The following is a 21,794-nucleotide window of genomic DNA, read 5'->3' as shown; positions in this document are numbered from 1 at the left end:
TTTCTAAGCAGTTGCGAAAGATTTGTTCAAAAACTGGGTGAAACGGCTTGAGTACTGTGTAGACGCGAGTGATCGTCATTTGTCCGATGTAGAATTTCTTATGTTAACTTGAATAAATGTGGCACCTAGTGTAAAATGTCAATTTTCCTTCGCTATTAGTTTTTGTGTTACTGAAATGTGAAAATAGTCAAAACATCGTGAAACACCCTGTACATCTCTCCGTTCTCAGTTACTTTTTGCGTCGTGGGAGAGGAAGCGTCGGTGGCTATCTATCGAAGGATATACAATTCCAAACAAACGCAGCCCGTTGTCACGGGATGCCGCTTCAGGTAACACGCCTTCAAGCCATTCTGGTGTGTTGCAGTTATTTGCTAAACAAGATTCCTACTATGGGATTCTTCAGTTTCTCCCGGCGTATTTCTTACTCAAACAGTCCACCCGGTGTACTGCACGTCCATAGTGTCCAACGGGCACATCATTTCGGCGATCAGACATGTCACCATCGTAAAAAGTGCGCTGACGATGGCGACTTGTCTGATCGCCGAAATGTTGTGCCCGTTGGACACTATGGACCGGCAGTACACCGGTAGACTGTTCGAGCAAGATTCCTGCTGATTGTTGAGCAATCCGAACAAACCGTCATGCACTCTCGCATTATCATGTCTTTCCAGTCTTGATGTAAACGGCTGCCAATACGGTCTTCTGATGGATGCTAGCATGAAACACACTCGCTGAAGTCTTCCTATTAGACCCAAGTGCCTCGTCAATTGATCAAAAGAGATCTGGACTTGGGTACAAACAGGGAACGAATCATGGAATTATCTTCAGTGTTGTATATATTGCACTGCTTAAAGATAAGAAAAGCAATTATTGTCAGTAAAAGGGGGCTTACTGATGGCAGTACGAATATCGGGAAGAAGGCAATGCTTAGCACCCTGTCTTGCCAACAGCGCGTGCTCTAGGATTCAGTCTACGCATCGTTGCTACTTCTACATCTACATCTACATGGATGCAAATCACACATAACAGCCTGGCAGAGGGTTCATCAAACCACCTTCACGATAATTCTCTATTGTTCCACTCTCGAACAGTAAAAGGGAAAAACGAGCACCTATATTTTTCCGCGCGAGTTCTGATTTCCTTTATTTTATTACGACGATCATTTCTCCCTATATAGGTCAGCACCTACCAAGTATTTTCTCATTCGGAGGAGAAAGTTGGTGATTGATATTTCTCAGAAGATTCCGCCTCAACGGAAAACGCCTTTAACTCTGTCCACCCCAAACCCTGTACAATGTCGGAGATACACTCTTCCCTATTTCTCGATAATACAAAACGGGTTGCTCTTCTAAGAAATTTCTCGATGTACTTCGTTAATCCTACCTGGTAAGCATCCCAGATTGCCCAACAGTACTCCAAAAGAGGTTGGATAAGCGTAGTGTAGGTAGTCTCTTTAGTAAATCTGTTGCATCTTCTAAGTGTTCTGCCAATAAAACGCAGTCTATGGTTAGCCTTACCCACGCCATTTTCTGTGCGATCTATCCTTGCTCTTAATTGTAATTCCTACATAGTGAGTTGAACTTACGGCCTTTAGATTTCACTGATTATCTTGTACTCAAAGATTCCTTTTAGCAGTCATGTGGATGACATCACACTTTTCATTATTTAGGGTCAATTGCAGATTTTTTCAGCCTACAGATATCTTTTCTAAATCGTTTGCTAAATATTTTAATCTCCGCCAGTAGAATTCCTGTAGAATTTTTTTCAGCGTGATGTAGAACAGTGTGTCGCTTTCGTTTCTTTTCCTTTATTTCTTTTTCTTTTTTTAGATAAAAGAGATTACGACTGCATTCCCATCGCAGTGGTAGTGTGACAGTTTATTTCCATTTATTCTGCTCTGGCTGCCTGCGATGCTGCTGACGTAAGCTAGTAATTTACTGACTGAATGACCACATGTCGGCGGCGCGTGTTTGTCCTAATCGAGGCCATCGCCGACGTGGTGCAAAATACGCTTCGCTGGTGTCAATATCTCAACTGAAAAAACTGCTCATCACGTTCCACCACCTTAACCTGGATCCTGGGAACCCCTAACTCGCGAGAGGCGCGTCGAGCGGATTTGGAAGGACGGCTCACTCTTTATTAATACTCGATTCAGCATATTACCTGCCTGTTTAAACTTCATGTGGCATACCATACTGTTCTGGCATTGTCTCGTGATAGTACAGAACACACACTACAGCATTTTACAACAATAACGGTCTAATAGCACAGGACACATAATAAACAGCACTCGTTGTGTGAAAGCATTATACACTCCTGGAAATTGAAATAAGAACACCGTGAATTCATTGTCCCAGGAAGGGGAAACTTTATTGACACATTCCTGGGGTCAGATACATCACATGATCACACTGACAGAACCACAGGCACATAGACACAGGCAACAGAGCATGCACAATGTCGACACTAGTACAGTGTATATCCACCTTTCGCAGCAATGCAGGCTGCTATTCTCCCATGGAGACGATCGTAGAGATGCTGGATGTAGTCCTGTGGAACGGCTTGCCATGCCATTTCCACCTGGCGCCTCAGTTGGACCAGCGTTCGTGCTGGACGTGCAGACTGCGTGAGACGACGCTTCATCCAGTCCCAAACATGCTCAATGGGGGACAGATCCGGAGATCTTGCTGGCCAGGGCAGTTGACTTACACCTTCTAGAGCACGTTGGGTGGCACAGGATACATACGGACGTGCATTGTCCTGTTGGAACAGCAAGTTACCTTGCCGGTCTAGGAATGGTAGAACGATGGGTTCGATGACGGTTTGGATGTACCGTGCACTGTTCAGTGTCCCCTCGACGATCACCAGAGGTGTACGGCCAGTGTAAGAGATCGCTCCCCACACCATGATGCCGGGTGTTGGCCCTGTGTGCCCCGGTCGTATGCAGTCCTGATTGTGGCGCTCACCTGCACGGCGCCAAACACCCATACGACCATCAATGGCACCAAGGCAGAAGCTACTCTCATCGCTGAAGACGACACGTCTCCATTCGTCCCTCCAGTCACGCCTGTCGCTACACCACTGGAGACGGGCTGCACGATGTTGGGGCGTGAGCGGAAGACGGCCTAACGGTGTGCAGGACCGTAGCCCAGCTTCATGGAGACGGTTGCGAATGGTCCTCGCCGATACCCCAGGAGCAACAGTGTCCCTAATTTGCTGGGAAGTGGCGGTGCGGTCCCCTACGGCACTGCATAGGATCCTATGGTCTTGGCGTGCATCCGTGCGTCGCTGCGGTCCGGTCCCAGGTCGACGGGCACGTGCACCTTCCGCCGACCACTGGCGACAACATCGATGTACTGTGGAGACCTCACGCCCCACGTGTTGAGCAATTCGGCGGTACGTCCACCCGGCCTCCCGCATGCCCACTATACGCCCTCGCTCCAAGTCCGTCAACTGCACATACGGTTCACGTCCACGCTGTCGCGGCATGCTGCCAGTGTTAAAGACTGCGATGGAGCTCCGTATGCCACGGCAAACTGGCTGACACTGACGGCGGCTTTGCACAAATGCTGCGCAGCTAGCGCCATTCGACGGCCAACACCGCGGTTCCTGGTGTGTCCGCTGTGCCGTGCGTGTGATCATTGCTTGTACAGCCCTCTCGCAGTGTCCGGAGCAAGTATGGTGTGTCTGACACACCGGTGTCAATGTGTTCTTTTTTCCATTTCCAGGAGTGTATTTTCTGTCGTCACCACATCACTTAGAAGGCCTAACAATCTAAATACTTTATATAATTTGAAAAAACTGCTGGAGATAGACGTTGACCGTGGATATTGTATCACAGACACAGTCCCTTTGACTGTTCAGAGGTGTCACTAAATGCACCCAAAGATGTAAACAAGCATGCCTGAGCAACGCCTATTGGACGGAGGGGGTCCGACAGCCGATCATTTCCTGTCATTCCACCAGGAAGTACACGGCTCGTGTTGTCTCTAATACAACCATGCCTACACGGTCAAGAGCGCTGTCAGATAGCGGTCACATTGTTATTTTGGGCCAGGAAGGGAAGTGTCCAGGCGTCTCGGAGTGAACCAAAACGATGTTGTTCGGACATGGAGGAGATACAGAGAGACAGGAACTGTCGATGACATGCCTCGTTCAGGCCGCCCAAGGGCTACTACTGCAGTGGATGACCGCTGCTTACGGATTATGGCTCCGAGGAACTCTGACACCAACGCCACCATGTTGAATAATGCTTTTCGTGCAGCCACAGGACGTCGTGTTCAGACAAACTGTACGCAATAGGCTGCATGATGAGCAACTTCACTCCCCACGTCCATGGCGAGGTCCATCTTTGCAATCACGACACCATGCAGCGCGGTACAGATTGGCCCAACAACATGTCGAATGAACCGCGCAGGATTGGGATCACGTTCTCTTCACCGATGAGTGTCGCATATGCCTTCAACCAGAGAATTGGCAGAGACGTGCTTGGAGGCAACCCGGTCAGGCCAACGCCTTAGACGCACTGTCCAGCGAGTGCAGCAAGGTGGAGGTTCCGTGTTGTTTTGGGGTGACATTATGTGGGGCCGACGTACGCCGCTGGTGGTCATGGAAGGCGCCGTAAATGCTGTACGATACGCGAATGCTATCCTCCGACCGATAGTGCAACCATATTGTCAGCATATTGGCGAGACACTCGTCTTCATGGATGACAATTCGCGCCTCTATCCTACACGTCTTGTGAATGACTTCCTTCAGGATAACGACAGCTAGAGTAGCCAGCATCTTCTCCAGACATGAACCCTATCGAACATGCCTGGAATAGATTGAAACCACAATTTCCAACTAAAATACGAATTATTAACGGTTATCCATAAATCAACTACCCAGTCGCGTGAGAACTATCAAAAGCTAACCATATCATTGCATATAATGTGTGTTACAATCTGTTACAACTTAAACAAGGGCGCCCGCAAAAATCACTGGCTCGGAGATGGTGTCGGATTCAATGGTTGTATTCGAAAATCCGCGGCATAGTTTCGTTTAAGTTATGTTGTCCTAACCGAGTGGAATCACCTATGTAGTGGTCTCAATGCAGATTGGTACTTCATTCCATGGAAACAATTTCTCCCCCTCATTGATATTAGGTGGCCATACTATCACAGTCGGGGACGTCTCACAGACAGTTAAACTGTTTAACAAAAGACAGCACACCCACGTAAAGGAACACATGTTTAAGATGGTAACGTATTCCGGTCCTGTAACATGCTCTAATTGACAAAGCTCTACGATTCATGCTGTACATCGATGAAAGAAGAACTAAATGTAGGCTTGCCTTTTTATTTAAATACCTTCATATTTCCGGCTGCATCTAGGAGTTTATAAACAAAATAAGTGTAGCTGTAAAAGCCCCCAACCATCCTCCTGCATCCTGACGTAATTGCATAGTCGTCGTCGTCATGGCTGAGTGCATGAAGAAACCCCATCACTACAGCCTTGTAGTAACCGGCTGGTCGTGCAAAGATAGTGGAAACGGAGAGAAGATGTAGAATGGTTCACTACTCCCCAGTAATACACACATCAAAGGAAGTTTTGCACCACCTCGGTTCCGAGAGTTCCGGCACCTGTACAGAAATTTGGAATGGAAATCTACATAAACATCATTTCCGCCCTTTTTATTTCTCATGAAAACCACACATTGCATGTTGTACCACCATACAGTGAGACCTTCAGAGGCGGTGTTGATTGCTGTACACACCGATACCTCTAACACGCAGCAGCCCGCCCTCTTGCATTGAGGCATGCCTGTATTCGTCGTGGCATACTACCCACAAGTTCAGCAAGGCACTGTTGGTCCAGATTGTCCCACTCCTCATTCACGATTCGGCGTAGATCCCTCAGAGTGGTTGATGGCCTCTCTGTGTCGCCTGGCCACCAAGAGCTGTTGCAGGACGAATTGATTCACGGATCCAGTTACATGGCTCCGTCCGTGTACAGCGATTTTACGACTATGACGAGTGGGGACTGAAGATGGCATCAATATAGTGCCGAAACTGGTAGCACATAGAAGTTCATAAAATAAAACAAATTTCTTCAATACATGCGGCTGTTGGTAAAATATTGCATCAAGAAATTCATGCCAGCCGTCGTCCCACGATCCGTAATGGATCAACGAAGATTTTGGCTGCGCGCTTATCTGACCAGTCGTCAACAGGACGTATTCAGAGCTCGTCTTTCTGTAATGGTCGGTTTCGCAACGCTATCGATTTTCAGTAACTTTTGAGATGAATCCCTGCAGACTATCTAATTGTAAGCCTTTTACAGCGTTGACTAATAACTGCATTGTAATGTCATCGCGGGACTTATTTAAGGGAACAGGTGTACTACCTTTTGGTTCAAAAATCGATTTTTATTGCATTTTTGGATCCATAAAAGTGTTTATAATCCACCCTTGAAACGGTTTTTCCGAATACGGAACGGAAATGTTTGTTCTTATTCGCAGTTGAACAAAAAAATGCACCTGCCTGAAATCGGCCTTTTTCACGAGCCAGTGTTTTTTTCTTTCGGAGGACGAATTATTGTACCGGTGCTTGGGCGGAAACACACAAAATTCAAAAGAAAGTATGATCGCGTGTGTTTGGAAGTTAGCCCCCAAGCATTTGCATTCTGGTGCGAAGACTGTGGAGACTGCGACTTTCCTGGCAGTGAGCAGCTTCAGCTAAGGGTATTCAGCAATTCTGAAGACCATGACAACGATGGACGTCACCCTGGGACTCTATTCGACGTTCGCCAAGCATTCGCACGACCACAGGACTCAAGCGGCCGAAAACCGCTTGTCACCGGCCGTACGAGCGGCTCTGGAGCAGCGCAGGATGGCCCAGATCGAACAGGACGCCCTCTATGAGGGAGAGGAAGGACTAGTTTATGGACCCGGAATAGCAGATTGAATGTACGTTGCATAATATTGCACTTATACGTAGTCAAAACTTCAAACGCGTTTATCTCGAAATGACGCTTTTTTTTTATCGCGAGGTATGGTAACTTCAAATCTACTGAACCGATTGCCATGATTATTTGTTTCCGATGAAGCTAACTAAATTGTCTAAAAGCTGTACCACTTTTATTCCGACCCATCAACTATAAAAATTTTTATTTCCCCGATGAAGTCGAAAAATCAATGAAAAACCCCTATTTTTCTTCAAATGGCCGCCATTTTGTTTCCTATGGTCCAAATAACTCTAAACACATAAAGAAACTCATATACTTCGCTAACGTTGACTCAGTTTCGATTTCAGACGAGCCGGCTTACCTGTGACATACCGCGCTTTGAGGTTTAAAAATAATTCTGAGCACTATGGTCAAAAATGGTTCAAATGGCCCTGAGCACTAAGGGACTCAACTTCTGAGGTCATTAGTCCCCTAGAACTTACAGCTAGTTAAACCTAACTAACCTAAGGACATGACACACATCCATGCCCGCGGCAGGATTCGAACCTGCGACCGTAGCAGTCGCGTGGTTCCAGACTGAAGCGCCTAGAAGCTCTCGGCAAATTTGACATTGATATCTGTAACGCATTCCGAGAAAAAAATTCTCAAAGAACATGCTTTTTTTCGGGCCAAAAATAGTAAACCTCCCCTTAAGAAAATCAGCTAACTGCGCTTGCACTTATAATCCCAGTCGGCTGGTTGCATCTGCTAAAGACTCCAATGCACTGCAAGAACTGCTGATAGGGACAATATCGAGAGATTCACAGAAAACGTGGAGGGGAAGTCCCACACACCTATTCACTAAGATAATCCAGGAAAGGATTAACTTAACTAACGCAGTCTCGGGCGGGAAGACTCGGTATGTTACGTCACCTACACCATTTCTTACGTTCTCGTGACTAAACTAAGCAAGTTTTGCCGAGGTTTGGTTCCCCGAAGAGGTCTCACATATGGCATCTCTTGTGTCGGTAAGAACTACTTTAAAAACGATAATTAATTGAGACCCTCAGCTGACGACAGGTGTTGTTGATATACCTCGATGGGGGAGGCTGAAAATGTGTGCCCCGACCGGGACTCGAACCCGAGATCTCCTGCTTACATGAAAGACGTTCTATCCATCTGAGTCACCGAGGACACAGATGAACAGCACGACTGCAGGGACTTACCCCTTGCACGCTTCCCGTGAGACCCACATTCACAACTGTCCATAATCTACACTACTGACCTTTAAAATTGCTACACCACGAAGATGACGTGCTACAGACGCGAAATTTAACCGACAGGAAGAAGATGCTGTGATATGCAAATGATTAGCTTTTCAAAGCAATCACTCAATGTGGGCGCCGGTGGCGACACCTACAATGTGCTGACATGACGAAAGTTTCCAACCGATTTCTCACACAGAAACAGTAGTTGACCGGCGTTGCCTGGCGAAACGTTGTTGTGATGCCTCGTGTAAGAAGGAGAAATGCGTACCATCACGCTTCCGACTTCGATAAAGGTCGGATTGTAGCCTATCGTTATTGCGGTTTATCGTATCGCTACATTGCTGCTCCCGTTGGTCGAGATCCAACGACTCTTAGCAGAATATGGAACCAGTGGGTTCAGGAGGGTAATACGGAAGGCCGTGCTGGATCCCAACGGCTTCGTATCACTAGCAGTCGAGATGACAGCCATCTTATCCGCATGGCTGTAACGGATCGTGCAGCCACGCCTCGATCCCTGAGTCAACAGATGGGTACGTTTGCAAGACAACAAACATCTGCACGAACAGTTCGACGACTTTTGCAGCAGCATGGACTATCAGCTCGGAAACCACGGCTGGGGTGGGGTTACTCTTGACGCTGCATCACAGACAAGAGCGCCTGCGATGTGTACTCAATGACGAACCTGGGTGCACGAATGGTAAAACGTCATTTTTTCGGATGAACCCAAGTTCTGTTTACAGCATCATGATGGTCGCATTCGTGTTTGGCGACATCGCGGTGAACGCACATTGGAAGCGTGTATTTGTCATGGCCATACTGGCGTATCACCCGGCGTGATGGTACGGGCTGCCATTGATACACATCTCGGTCACCTCTTGTTCACATTGACGGCATTTTTAACAGTGGGCGTTACATTTCAGATGTGTTACGACCCGTGGCTCTACCCTTCATTCGATCCCTGCGAAACCCTACATTTCATCAGGATAATGCACGACCGCATGTTGCAGGTCCTGTATGGGCCTTTCTGGCTACAGAAAATGCTCGACTGCTGCCCTGGCCAGCACCTTCTCCAGATCTCTCACCAACTGAAAACGTCTGGTCAATGGTGGGCGAGCAACTGGCTCGTCACAATACGCCAGTCACTTCTCTTGATGAACTGTGGTACCGTGCTGAAGCTGCATGGGCAGCTGTAGATGTACACGCCATCCAAGCTCTGTTTGACTCAACGAGCAGGCGTATCGAGGCCGTTGTTACGGCCAGAGGAGGTTGTTCTGGGTACTGATTTCTCAGGATCTATGCACTCAAATAGCGTGAAAATGTAATCACATGTCAATTCTAATATAATATATTTGTCCAATGGAGACCCGTTTATAATCTGCATTTGTTCTCGGTGTAGCAATTTTAATGGCCAGTAGTGTACATACTAATGTACCTAATCGACTCTTCACTCGCGCACACTAAGGTGACGATTCTCGTAAGAGTTCGGGCAACCTGTGAGCATTCGCACAGACGAAGGTCAATGATTGGGTAGTCTTTAACTATATATATGAAGATAGTAACTGTTCTCGAAAGAACAGCTTCTCTAGAATAAATGATAATTAATTGAAACCCTGAGCTGCCGACAGGTGTTGTTAATATACCTCGATGGGGAAAGCTGAAAATGTGTGCCCCGACTATCTTCATATTTAAAGAATTACTTTGTTGAAAAATCTGTGATAAAGAATAGGAAATGTAATTAGAAATCAAGTGCCTCGGGAAGAGAAGCAGGAAGCGAGCAGCACATCTGTGGTTTGCGTTTAGCATCGTCGTCGACTTGGGAATGTGCGTGTCGTGGAGTGCAAGAAGTGTGCCGTGAAACGTAATAAGCTCCTGTCACGGAAAGTTTACATAGCGTCCAAGGATTACTAACATTTCGCAAGTGAAGCAGAACAATTATCAAGAAGAGATTGCTAGGGAGAGGAAAGACGACAACGGCAGCAGACGTGACGAGGATAGTCACATGTCCAGAGAAAGCATCGCCGACTGCTCGGAGCGTGTGTGAAGCAGTCCATCACACTAGCAACGAAGGGGTGAGCTGGGAGCGCACACACAGGGTTGCGGAGATCGAGGCAGGGGCACACTCCAAGAACAGATGCGTCGACTGGTGAACACAGAAAATTACACAAAGTAAGTTGACATCCACCTTAGGTAATAGTCTATAGCTAATGAGCCACTGTCGTGTAGGTTCCTTCGAGTTCAATTAAAATGATGACAGGCAAGATGAAAAGATGAAATGTTGTGTGGCGAGTGTCCCACGGCTGGTAGACCTGATGGCCTGATGCAAGTCTTTTGAGGTGACGCCACTTCGACGACTTGCGTGTCGATGAGGATGAAATGATGATGAAGACGATACAAACCCCGAGTCCCTGAGCGGAGAAAATCTCCAACCCAGCCGGATTCCCCGGACCGCCGGCATGACAAGCCGGCGAGCTGACCATTCTTTTTGTTTTTTTTTTGTTTTTTTTTTTTTTAAAGGGGATAGTGGAGCGGTGGGGACAAAGTGGGGAGAGTTCTAAACCCCTAGGCCTGGCAACAGTGTCGCCCTCACCACAACCGAGCCTGTGGAGCACAGGTAAGTGGGAGGAATCAACAGAAGTGGAAGACTTTGTTGTTTATTTATTTGCATTTTGTTTCTGTAATATTCACTATTATTATGAAATTATGTGGAACATGTAACAGCGACAGAGCAGAAAAAAATATAAATTCTGGGTAAAGAAAAGAAAAAGGAAAAGAAAAAAGAAATAAAATCCGCGCAATCTACGGCGCGCTCTCCCATCCGCGGAGGTCGGAGGTAGTATCGATCATAGGCGGCTTAAAACTCAGGCAGCTGGGCTACGGTGGCGGACAAGACGAGTAGTTAAAATGGAGGAGCAAAAAACGGATCAAGTAAATGTGGGCGCAGCAAATTATGCAACTGGTGCTAGTACTCAGTCAGTTACTAATAAGGATGTAAAGATAACAAAATGGCCAGGTGCGTTAGGACTCGCTTACTGAGGATTCCTACAAACTCAATTTTGTTTACGTAGACCGTTCATCCATTTCCGGGACCGATGACCTCGACGATTTTTGCCTCTTATCGACATTGATACTTGCAAAATATCGGTCCAAGGGGGTCCAAGACTTTCGAAAATGTTCCAATTTCAACTCTGAAGTCGGATGAAAAACGGCAAAACAATTATTTTCGCTTGACATAATTACAAATGAACACTTTTATGATTCTTTTCCGTTATTTGTACCGTAAAACCTTTCTCCTTGCCAAATTTTATGATACTACGTCAAGGGGCGTAGGTTTTAATGAGTGAGTCTGCCAGTGTCAAAGTATGTGACATAAACGACCACATCTTTCCACTGCGTTGACTTGTAAGCTAACGTTTATTATTCCGCCAAGGGACCGTAGGCTTTAGTATATAACATAAATTTCAACTTCATAAATCTGTTCCTGAGAAAAAGGAGTCCTGAGAGATGGTCGTACAGACAACCAGTCTCATACCAAATGGCACAAATTTTTTTCGTGTGCTATACTTGCATATTAACTATTTTTGGATATTTTTCCCTCGAGAGTACAGTGAAACCTCGCTTCTTCCAAAATTTCGTAATAGTAGGTCAACGCGAAATCTCATATATAAAAGAATCAAGTCATTTTATTGAGAAACTTCAAGGACTAATTCTGGCTCCTCAAGATATTCTTGCAAGTTTTGACATAGTGTCCTTACCCACTTTAGACATTGCCTTACTTCGAGGTAGTTCCAGTGGGACGATGAATTTTATGGGTAACTTGATGGTGTAACAATGGGTAACCCCTTAGGTTTCTATAAGGAGAAATTCAAACAATCGCCTCTGGACAAAGCAAATAAGAAACCATTTCGGTTGTATCGGTTTGTAGATGACACATTTATGGTTTGGTCCCATGGTAGAAAGGCTTTGGACGAATTCTTTGATCATCTAAATAAAATTAATCCAAAAATCCAGTTTACCATGGTAATGGAAAATGATAACAGAATATCTTTCTTGGATGTTTTAGTTATGAGACGGTCCGATGGAAGTTTGGAACGTAAAGTTTTTCGGAAAGTAACAAATAAGGACAGATATTTGCATAAAAACTCCAATCACCATCCGCAACATTACATCTGAAGCAGGCCATCGAGAAAAATGGCTACTCAGGGAATGAGGTAAAGAGAATTTGGCTCCAAGGAACAGAAGATCGAAAGACAAGGATGAACTACAAAGATCGAAAAACACAGTTTATCTCCCTTTTATTAAAAAAGTAACGGATCAGATCGGTAGGATTTTACAGAAACATGACATCAGACGCGTCGTTAGACCAACAACGAAAGTAAGTCAAGTACTACGATCTGTGAAGGAGAAACGACCTCTTCTGTCGATCTGTGGTGTATACTAAATTCCGTGTACATGTGGTAAAGTTTTATTGGAACTACCAAGAGGAGCTTAAAAACACGGCTAAAAGAGCACAAAAGTCTTCGTCGACTAAGAAAAACAGAGAAATCAGGTGTAGCAGAACATGCTCTTCAGTCAGTGAAGTTTTCTGAAAGAGAAATTTTATTTACAACGTTAAATTATTATCCACGACTACGTAGAGAAGCCATTGAAATCTATAAGCGTCAGGATAATTTTAATAGGAGGGAGGAGGGAATGGAAGTTAGCGACATATGGACAGTAGCTCTGCAGAATCGCTAGACAATTTTGTCTTTGCTCATCACGTGTAACTTCGACCAGGCCTCCTTTTCTACAGTATGTATGTCGCTCTCGGACCTCCGATTGGTCAGTCCGCAAGACTCTGCAGAGGACCGCCTCTGAAGATGTCCAGCGCAGTCCTGGACGAAACGTCAGGAACAGAAGAGTTTCTTGGACCACCACCTCACATTCCGAAAGGTTTACCAGCAGCAACGAGATATAACCAGTAGGTTTTGAAGAGTGAGTTTGCCACTATGAAAAATAGTGACATAAACGGCCGTATCGTTGTTGACTGAGCTGACTTAGATTCGTGTTTACCGATTGGGGTACGTAACCCTAAACACGAAATTAAGAAAAGTAAAAATGCCGACTTAAGTATGCAGAAAAAGATACTAGCTATGGTGGTTGAATTAGAAGAAATTAACAAGAAAATAGACGAATCTAGGGAAATCTTGCAAAAGTGAACAACAAAATATACGCGACCAATAACAAAATATTAGAAAATAATAATAAAACAGGAAAATCTTCTTGGGATACTAACGAAAAGTTTGAGTAGCCAATGAAAGCCATATGAGAAGGTCACAAAGAGACTATGAAAGTGATAAAACCAGTCCAACACTTGTGATGAAATACATTGTTGTTCGAAATGCAGCTCTTAGCACTGTTCAATAGGAACTCTTTCTCATACCATTGTTCAAAGACAAATTTCACAAAAATATGCAAGGACTCGCAAATTAACCTCAGGGGTCTAATAGATTGTCCCAAACCCTATTGTCGCTAGACACAGTACTTTTTTCGGTGCTTGCTGTGGATTAGGCGTTGACTGGGCTGTAGCCTGACATAGTATTGCCTTCGTCTCCATGTGTTGGTCTGTTTCAAGGAGGGCTACTGACAGTGGCGTGGAGAACTTCTCTTGGCATCTTTTGCTACTTCTGTCTCATTGGTGTGGTCAGCGATGGTGTGACAGCAAGGAGCTTCTTTGTGGTGTCGATAGAAAAAAAAAATGCTTCAAATGGCTCTGAGCACTATGCGACTTAACATCTGAGGTCATCAGTCGCCTAGAACTTAGAACTAATCACACCTAACTAACCTAAGGACATCACACACATCCATGCCCGAGGCAGGATTCGAACCTGCCTCCGCAGCGGTCGAGCGGTTCCAGACTGTAGCGCCTAGAACCGCACGGCCACTCCGGCCGCCGGTGTCGATAGCAAACATCGGCACTTCACCCATCGACTGCACCAAAATATCTAGCCATTTTTATAATCCCCAAAGATGAAAACGCATCTGCATATGGTTTTTTACCATTCTATTCAAACATTTCATGATAGTTGCTTTCTGGTAGAAGAATGGCGGGTAGTGGTGTATACCATACCGCTGTATCACCATATTGAAATACCTGTTTAAAACACCATGATCGACTGGAAGATTTTCTAGGAAATGGCACATCTACATCGGCAGCAGTTGTTCAAACATACACTATGTGAACAAAACTATCCGGACACCTGGCTGAAAACAACTTACAAGTTCGTGGCGCCCTCCGTCGGTAATGCTGGAATTGAATACGGTGTTGGCCCGCCCTTTGCCTAAATGACAGCTTCCACTCTTGCACCATACATTCAACCAGGTGCTGGAACGTTTCTTGGGGAATGGCAGCCAATTCTTCACGGAGTGCTCCACAGAGGAGAGGTATCGATGTCGGTCAGTGAGACTTGGCACGAAGTCGGTGTTCCAAAACATCCCAAAGTTGTTCTGTAGGATTCAGGCCAGGACTCTGTGCAGGCCAGCCATTACAGGAATGTTATTGTCGTGTAACCACTCAGTCACAGGCAATTGCATTCCCGAATTGTTCTTCAACATTGGGAAGCAAGAATGTGCTTAAAACATCAATGTAGGCCTGTGCTGTGATAGTGCCACGCAAAACAAGGGGTGCAAGAACGACCACACCATAACACCACCGCCTCCGAATTTTGCTGTAAGCAATACACGTGACGTTCACCAGGCATTCGCCATACCCACACGCTGCCATCGGATCGACACATTGTGTACCGTGATTCGTCACTCCACACAACGTTCTCCACTGCTCAGTCGTCCAATGTTTACCCACCTTACACCAAGCGAGGCGTCGTTTGGCATTTACTGGCGTGGCGTGTGGCTTACGAGCAGTCGCTAAACCATGAAATCCAAGTTTTCTCACCTCCCACCTAACTGTCACAGTACTTGCAGTGGATCCTAATGCAGTTTCGAATTCCTGTGTGATGGTATGGATATATGTCTGCCTATTATACATTACGACCCTCTTCAACTGTCGAAACTGTCGACGGTCTCTATCAGTCGACAGACGAGGTCGGCGTGTAAGCTTTTGTGCATTATGTGTCCCTTCACCTTTCCACTTCACCATCACATCAGAAACAATGCACCTATGGATGTTTTAGGAGTGTGGAAATCGCGCCTATAGACTTATTACACAAGTGACATCCAACCACCTCAACACGTTCGAAGTCTGTGAGTTCCGCGGAGAGCCCCATTCTGCTCTTTCACGATGTCTAATGACTAGTGAGGTCGCTGATATGGAGTACATAGTAGTAGGTGCCAGCACAATGCACCTAATATGAAAAACGTATGTTTTTTTTGGGGGGGGATTGCGGATACTTTTGATCATGGTAATGTTCAAGCACATCTGGTTTAACATTTTTATAATGATTAAAGTATATTTTCTCGTTAATATTGCCTATACCTACAATATATGTTTGCCATAAGTCGTTCAAGCCTTGTATAACAACACATCAATGCAGGAATGCCAGTTTGTAGAGATCTCGACTGCTGTATCCATAATTACACTCCTGGAAATTGAAGTAAGAACACTGAATTCATTGTCCCAGGAAGGGGAAACTTTATTGACACATTCCTGGGGTCACATACATCACATGATCACACTGACAGAACCACAGGCACACAGACACAGGCAACAGAGCATGCACAATGTCGGCACTAGTACAGTGTATATCCACCTTTCACAGCAATGCAGGCTGCTATTCTCCCATGGAGACGATCGTAGAGATGCTGGATGTAGTCCTGTGGAACAGCTTGCCATGCCATTTCCACCTGGCGCCTCAGTTGGACCAGCCTTCGTGCTGGACGTGCAGACCGCGTGAGACGACGCTTCATCCAGTCCCAAACATGCTCAATGGGGGACAGATCCGGAGATCTTGCTGGCCAGGGTAGTTGACTTACACCTTCTAGAGCACGTTGGGTGGCACGGGATACATGCGGACGTGCATTGTCCTGTTGGAACAGCAAGTTCCCTTGCCGGTCTAGGAATGGTAGAACGATGGGTTCGATGACGGTTTGGATGTACCGTGCACTATTCAGTGTCCCCTCGACGATCACCAGAGGTGTACGGCCAGTGTACGAGATCGCTCCCCACACCATAATGCCGGGTGTTGGCCATGTGTGCCTCGGTCGTATCCAGTGCTGATGGTGGCGCTCACCTGCACGGCGCCAAACACGCATACGACCATCATTGGCACCAAGGCAGAAGCGACTCTCATCGCTGAAGACGACACGTCTCCATTCGTCCCTCCATTCACGCCTGTCGCGACACCACTGGAGGCGGGCTGCACAATGTTGGGGCGTGAGCGGAAGACGGCCTAACGGCGTGCGGGACCGTAGCCCAGCTTCATGGAGACGGTTGCGAATGGTCCTCGCCTATACCCCAGGAGCAACAGTGTCCCTAATTTGCTGGGAAGTGGCGGTGCGGTCCCCTACGGCACTGAGTAGGATCCTACGGTCTTGGCGTGCATCCGTGCGTCACTGCGGTCCGGTCCCAGGTCGACGGGCACGTGCACCTTCCGCCGACCACTGGCGACAACATCGATGAACTGTGGAGACCTCACGCCCCACGTGTTGAGCAATTTGGCGTTACGTCCACCCGGCCTCCCGCATGCCCACTATACGCCCTCGCTCAAAGTCCGTCAACTGCACATACGGTTCACGTCCACGCTGTCGCGGCATGCTACCAGTGTTAAATACTGCGATGGAGCTCCTTATGCCACGGCAAACTGGCTGACACTGACGGCGGTGGTGCACAAATGCTGCGCAGCTAGCGCCATTCGACGGCCAACACCGCGGTTCCTGGTGTGTCCGCTGTGCCGTGCGTGTGATCATTGCTTGTCCAGCCCTCTCGCAGTGTCCGGAGCAAGTATGGTGGGTCTGACACACCGGTGTCAATGTGTTCTTTTTTACATTTCCAGGAGTGTATTTGATGAGGCATCTTTCTCTAATCTCAGAAATCACCGATACATTTTCATTTGTATCATCTGCGTTTCCTGCAATGGCCAATACGGTGAACACTCTTAATTGTTCTGCTAATTCATTGGTGTCATCATAACAGATTTAAACTGCAGAGACTGATTGTTCTTTATTTTAGGCTGAATGTCCATATCTGTCTTTATTTTAGGCTGAATGTCCATATCTGTATTAGTGCTAAGTCTATCATCTAATGATGATTTAGTTATGTTTTGTATTTGACACTGCTTGCTATTTTTGGTCCTCCATTGGGTTTCTTATGAAGAGCAGTCAGATATAATATTTCACCACAACCACAGATGTGTAAATCTTTCTGTAAATAGTGCTCATATTTTGAGGCTTTTAAGGCTATTTGATGCAGTAAAGTCCTCTCAAATTCTCTACACCAACCTATAACGTGTGCTCAGTTAAAGTTTTAGGTTGTGCATTCAGCGTGTACAATTTACTACTGCTAATTCCCTACATTTAACATCACTGTGACAATTAATTAAATTGGCAATATCAATAGAATTCTTCTGGGCTTTTGACCGCATTGTCAATATATAAAATTACCCAACAGTTTGGTCACTATTGGAAGTGGCCTTCCTCAGGGCTACCCTGAGACAATGGCAATGTGCTCAACAGCCCAGAAGAATTTTATTAGTAGTGTTTATGGCCTACGCTTACATTTACATTGGCAGTTGCGTCTTCTTATTTTCACCTTTGAGAGTCATTCAAGAGATTCAGTTGTGGTTTAAAAGTCTTTCTGAGGGATTGATCTCATACAAAATGCCATAAACTAAGCAATCATAATTTCTGTTGAATGGCTTTACATACCTTGATGTCTTTACATTTTATCGACATTCTACTGCCTATTAAACTGACTTCGAGACTGCATGCAGCTTATAATGATACACTCACTGATTAAAAGTGAAAATGAGTTTTTTTTAACTGTTGCATCTGAGGTTCATGTCGATTGATTCTTTCATTTAATTGACTCATATGACTAGAGATTTTTCCAATTTTGTTTTAAATATATAGATTAACCTCAAAATGTTTCTCATATCCTTAACATTTGCAGGAGTTTTTTCCATATCTTTTCACATTTGTTCAGTTAGCACGGCCCTTGCAACTTATATATTGAATACGTTTCCCGTTCTCAAGTCTTGTGGTTGGCAGCTATCCAGACTTCTCATAATGCGTATGAATCTGCTGACTAGTCATCAGAAACTTTCTCTCGACTACTCTAGTCAAGCTTTCCTTGATGGTTTCGGATTTCATTGTAAAATTTTCAAGGTTTTCAACACTTTTTCAATTTCCCCACTATGATGTTTAAGATCGCTGTTTATTGTTAGATATTTTGCATCCAGATATGGACAAATCTTTATTTATGCATCCCTGTCCTCTCAAGCTGCATGCCTGACATATGTGCAAGTATGTCCATAGTGTAATGAATACTGATGTACTTACCTCATTCTTTACTGCATATACATATTAAGTTAAAAGAAACTCCTGGAAGTTTCATCTGTATCGTCTATTATTCAATTTTCTTGATTAGTCAATAACCTGAAACCCTGCTGCGTGTGATTCCAGCAACATCACTGCTTCCGTTGAATTTAGAGTATGTTGCTCTGTCGACGCTACGTAATATCTCTTAAAATAGCCGGTATATAGGCTGAAATAATGCTTTTGAAAATATGCGTACATGTTCGAAGTGGATTCCATCTATATGTGTTAACAACGTTGGTAACATTTGTCTTGCTGCAGTTGTATAGGCCAATAATTATTGTTTGTATACCTCATTATTGGGAAGGAGTGTTCCATTCTCCTTCTGCTTCTTTTTCTTCTTCTGGTCTTAAGTAATACTGCAGAGCTAGTAGGCTACTATGAAGTCGTTAAGACGAGGATGTTTCTCCCACACGGCGACGGTGACGATTGTACACTAACATTAGCAAGTAAGGGGTTCCATAGATAAACAAAAACACAAGTAATACTGTCGTTTATTTATAAATTCTTACAGATTGTTGGTATATGTACTTGTTTGCTCTGTGCCTACAACTGGAATGGCTGGTTGATACATACTTATATTTGCATGTAGTGATGCACGGCGGCGATTTCTTCTGATGAATGTAGTACTTGGCTACTAACTCCACCATATTTGTCTATATTTTCTCATAGAATCTGTATACGTACGGCTTCTAGGTTATATGTTAGCCTGTTGGATCATGTCACTGACATATATTTAGTTGAAACTTCCTGGCAGATTAAAACTGTGTGCCGGACTGAGACTCGAACTCGGGACCTTTGCCTTTCGCGGGCAAGTGCTCTACCAACTGAGCTACCCAAGCACGACTCACGCCCCGTCCTCACAGCTTTACTTCCGCCAGTACCTCGTCTCCTACCTTCCAAACTTTACAGAAGCTCTCCTGCGAACCTTGCAGAACTAGCACACCGTTTTAATCTGGCAGGAAGTTTCATATCAGCGCCCTCTCTGCCACAGAGTGAAAATCTCGTTCTGGAAACATCCCCCAGGCTGTGGCTAAGCCATTTCTTCGCAATATCCTTTCTTTCAGGAGTGCTAGTTCTGCAAGGTTCGAGGAGAGCTTCTGTAAAGTTTGGAAGGCAGGAGACGAGGTACTGGCGGAAGTAAAGCTGTGAGGACGGGGTGTGAGTCGTGCTTGGGTATCTCAGTTGGTAGAGCACTTGCCCGCGAAATGCAAGGGTCCCGAGTTCGAGTCTCGGTCCGGCACACAGTTTTAATATGCCAGGAAGTTTCCTATCAGCGCACACTCCACTGCAGAGTGAAAATCTCATTCATATATTTAGTTTTTAAATGTATGCTCCTGTGCAAGAGTGAACTTTCTCTTGTTAAAATGTTTAACTGTTCATCGGAAGTCCCATGACTTGTAATGAATTGTAAATGGTTGCGAAAACACACTTGACCTCTTGGCCACAAACAATCCAGAGCTGATAGAGAGCATCATGACTGATACAGGGATTAGTGATCACAAGGTCATTGTAGCTAGGCTCAATACCATTTCTTCCAAACCCATCAGAAACAAACGCAAAATAATTTTATTTAAAAAAGCGGATAAAGTGCCACTAGAAGCCTTCCTAAAAGACAATTTCCATTCCTTCCGAACTGACTATGCGAATGTAGACGAGATGTGGCTCAAATTCAAAGATATAGTAGCAGCAGCAATTGAGAGATTCATACCTCATAAATTGGTAAGAGATGGAACGGATCCCCCGTGGTACACAAAAAAGGTCCGAACGCTGTTGCAGAGGCAACGGAAAAAGCATGCGAAGTTCAGAAGAACGCGAAATCCCGAAGATGGGCTAAAATTTACAGACGCGCGAAATTTGGCACGTACTTCGATGCGAGATGCCTTTAATAGGTTCCACAACGAAACATTGTCTCGAAATTTGGTAGAAAATCCGAAGAAATTCTGGTCGTATGTAAAGTACACAAGCGGCAAGACGCAGTCAATACCTTCGCTGCGCAGTGCCGATGGTACTGTTATCGACGACTGTGCCGCTAAAGCGGAGTTATTGAACGCAGTTTTCCGAAATTCCTTCACCAAGGAAGACGAATGGAATATTCCAGAATTTGAAACACGAACATCTGCTAACATGAGTTTCTTAGAAGTAGATACCTTAGGGGTTGCGAAGCAACTCAAATCGCTTAATACGGGCAAGTCTTCAGGTCCAGATTGTATACCGATTAGGTTCCTTTCAGAATACGCTGATACTATAGCTCCCTACTTAGCACTCATATACAACCGCTCGCTCACCGATAGATCTGTACCTACAGATTGGAAAATTGCGCAGCTCGCACCAGTGTTTAAGAAGGGTAGTAGGAGTAATCCATTTAACTACAGACCTATATCATTGACGTCGGTTTGCAGTAGGGTTTTGGAGCATATACTGTATTCAAACATTATGAACCACCTCGAAGGGAACGATCTATTGACACGTAATCAGCATGGCTTCAGAAAACATCGCTCTTGTGCAACGCAGCTAGCTCTTTATTCGCACGAAGTAATGGCCGCTATCGACAGGGGATCTCAAGTTGATTCCGTATTTCTAGATTTCCGGAAAGCTTTTGACACCGTTCCTCACAAGCGACTTCTAATCAAGCCGCGGAGCTATGGGGTATCGTCTCAGTTGTGCGACTGGATTCGTGATTTCCTGTCAGGAAGGTCGCAGTTCGTAGTAATAGACGGCAAATCATCGAGTAAAACTGAAGTGATATCAGGCGTTCCCCAGGGAAGCGTCCTAGGACCTCTACTGTTCGTGATCTATATAAATGACCTGGGTGACAATCTGAGCAGTTCTCTTAGACTGTTCGCAGATGATGCTGTAATTTACCGTCTAGTAAGGTCATCCGAAGACCAGTATCAGCTGCAAAGCGATTTAGAAAAGATTGCTGTATGGTGTGTCAGGTGGCAGTTGACGCTAAATAACGAAAAGTGTGAGATGATCCACATGAGTTCCAAAAAGAAATCCTTTGGAATTCGATTACTCGATAAATAGCACAATTCTCAAGGCTGTCAATTCAACTAAGTACCTGGGTGTTAA

Source organism: Schistocerca gregaria, chromosome 1, assembly GCF_023897955.1.
Source record: "Schistocerca gregaria isolate iqSchGreg1 chromosome 1, iqSchGreg1.2, whole genome shotgun sequence".
In the NCBI taxonomy this organism is placed as follows: domain Eukaryota; kingdom Metazoa; phylum Arthropoda; class Insecta; order Orthoptera; family Acrididae; genus Schistocerca; species Schistocerca gregaria.
The sequence above is the reverse complement of the archived record's forward strand: the minus strand, read 5'-3'. Positions refer to the sequence as shown.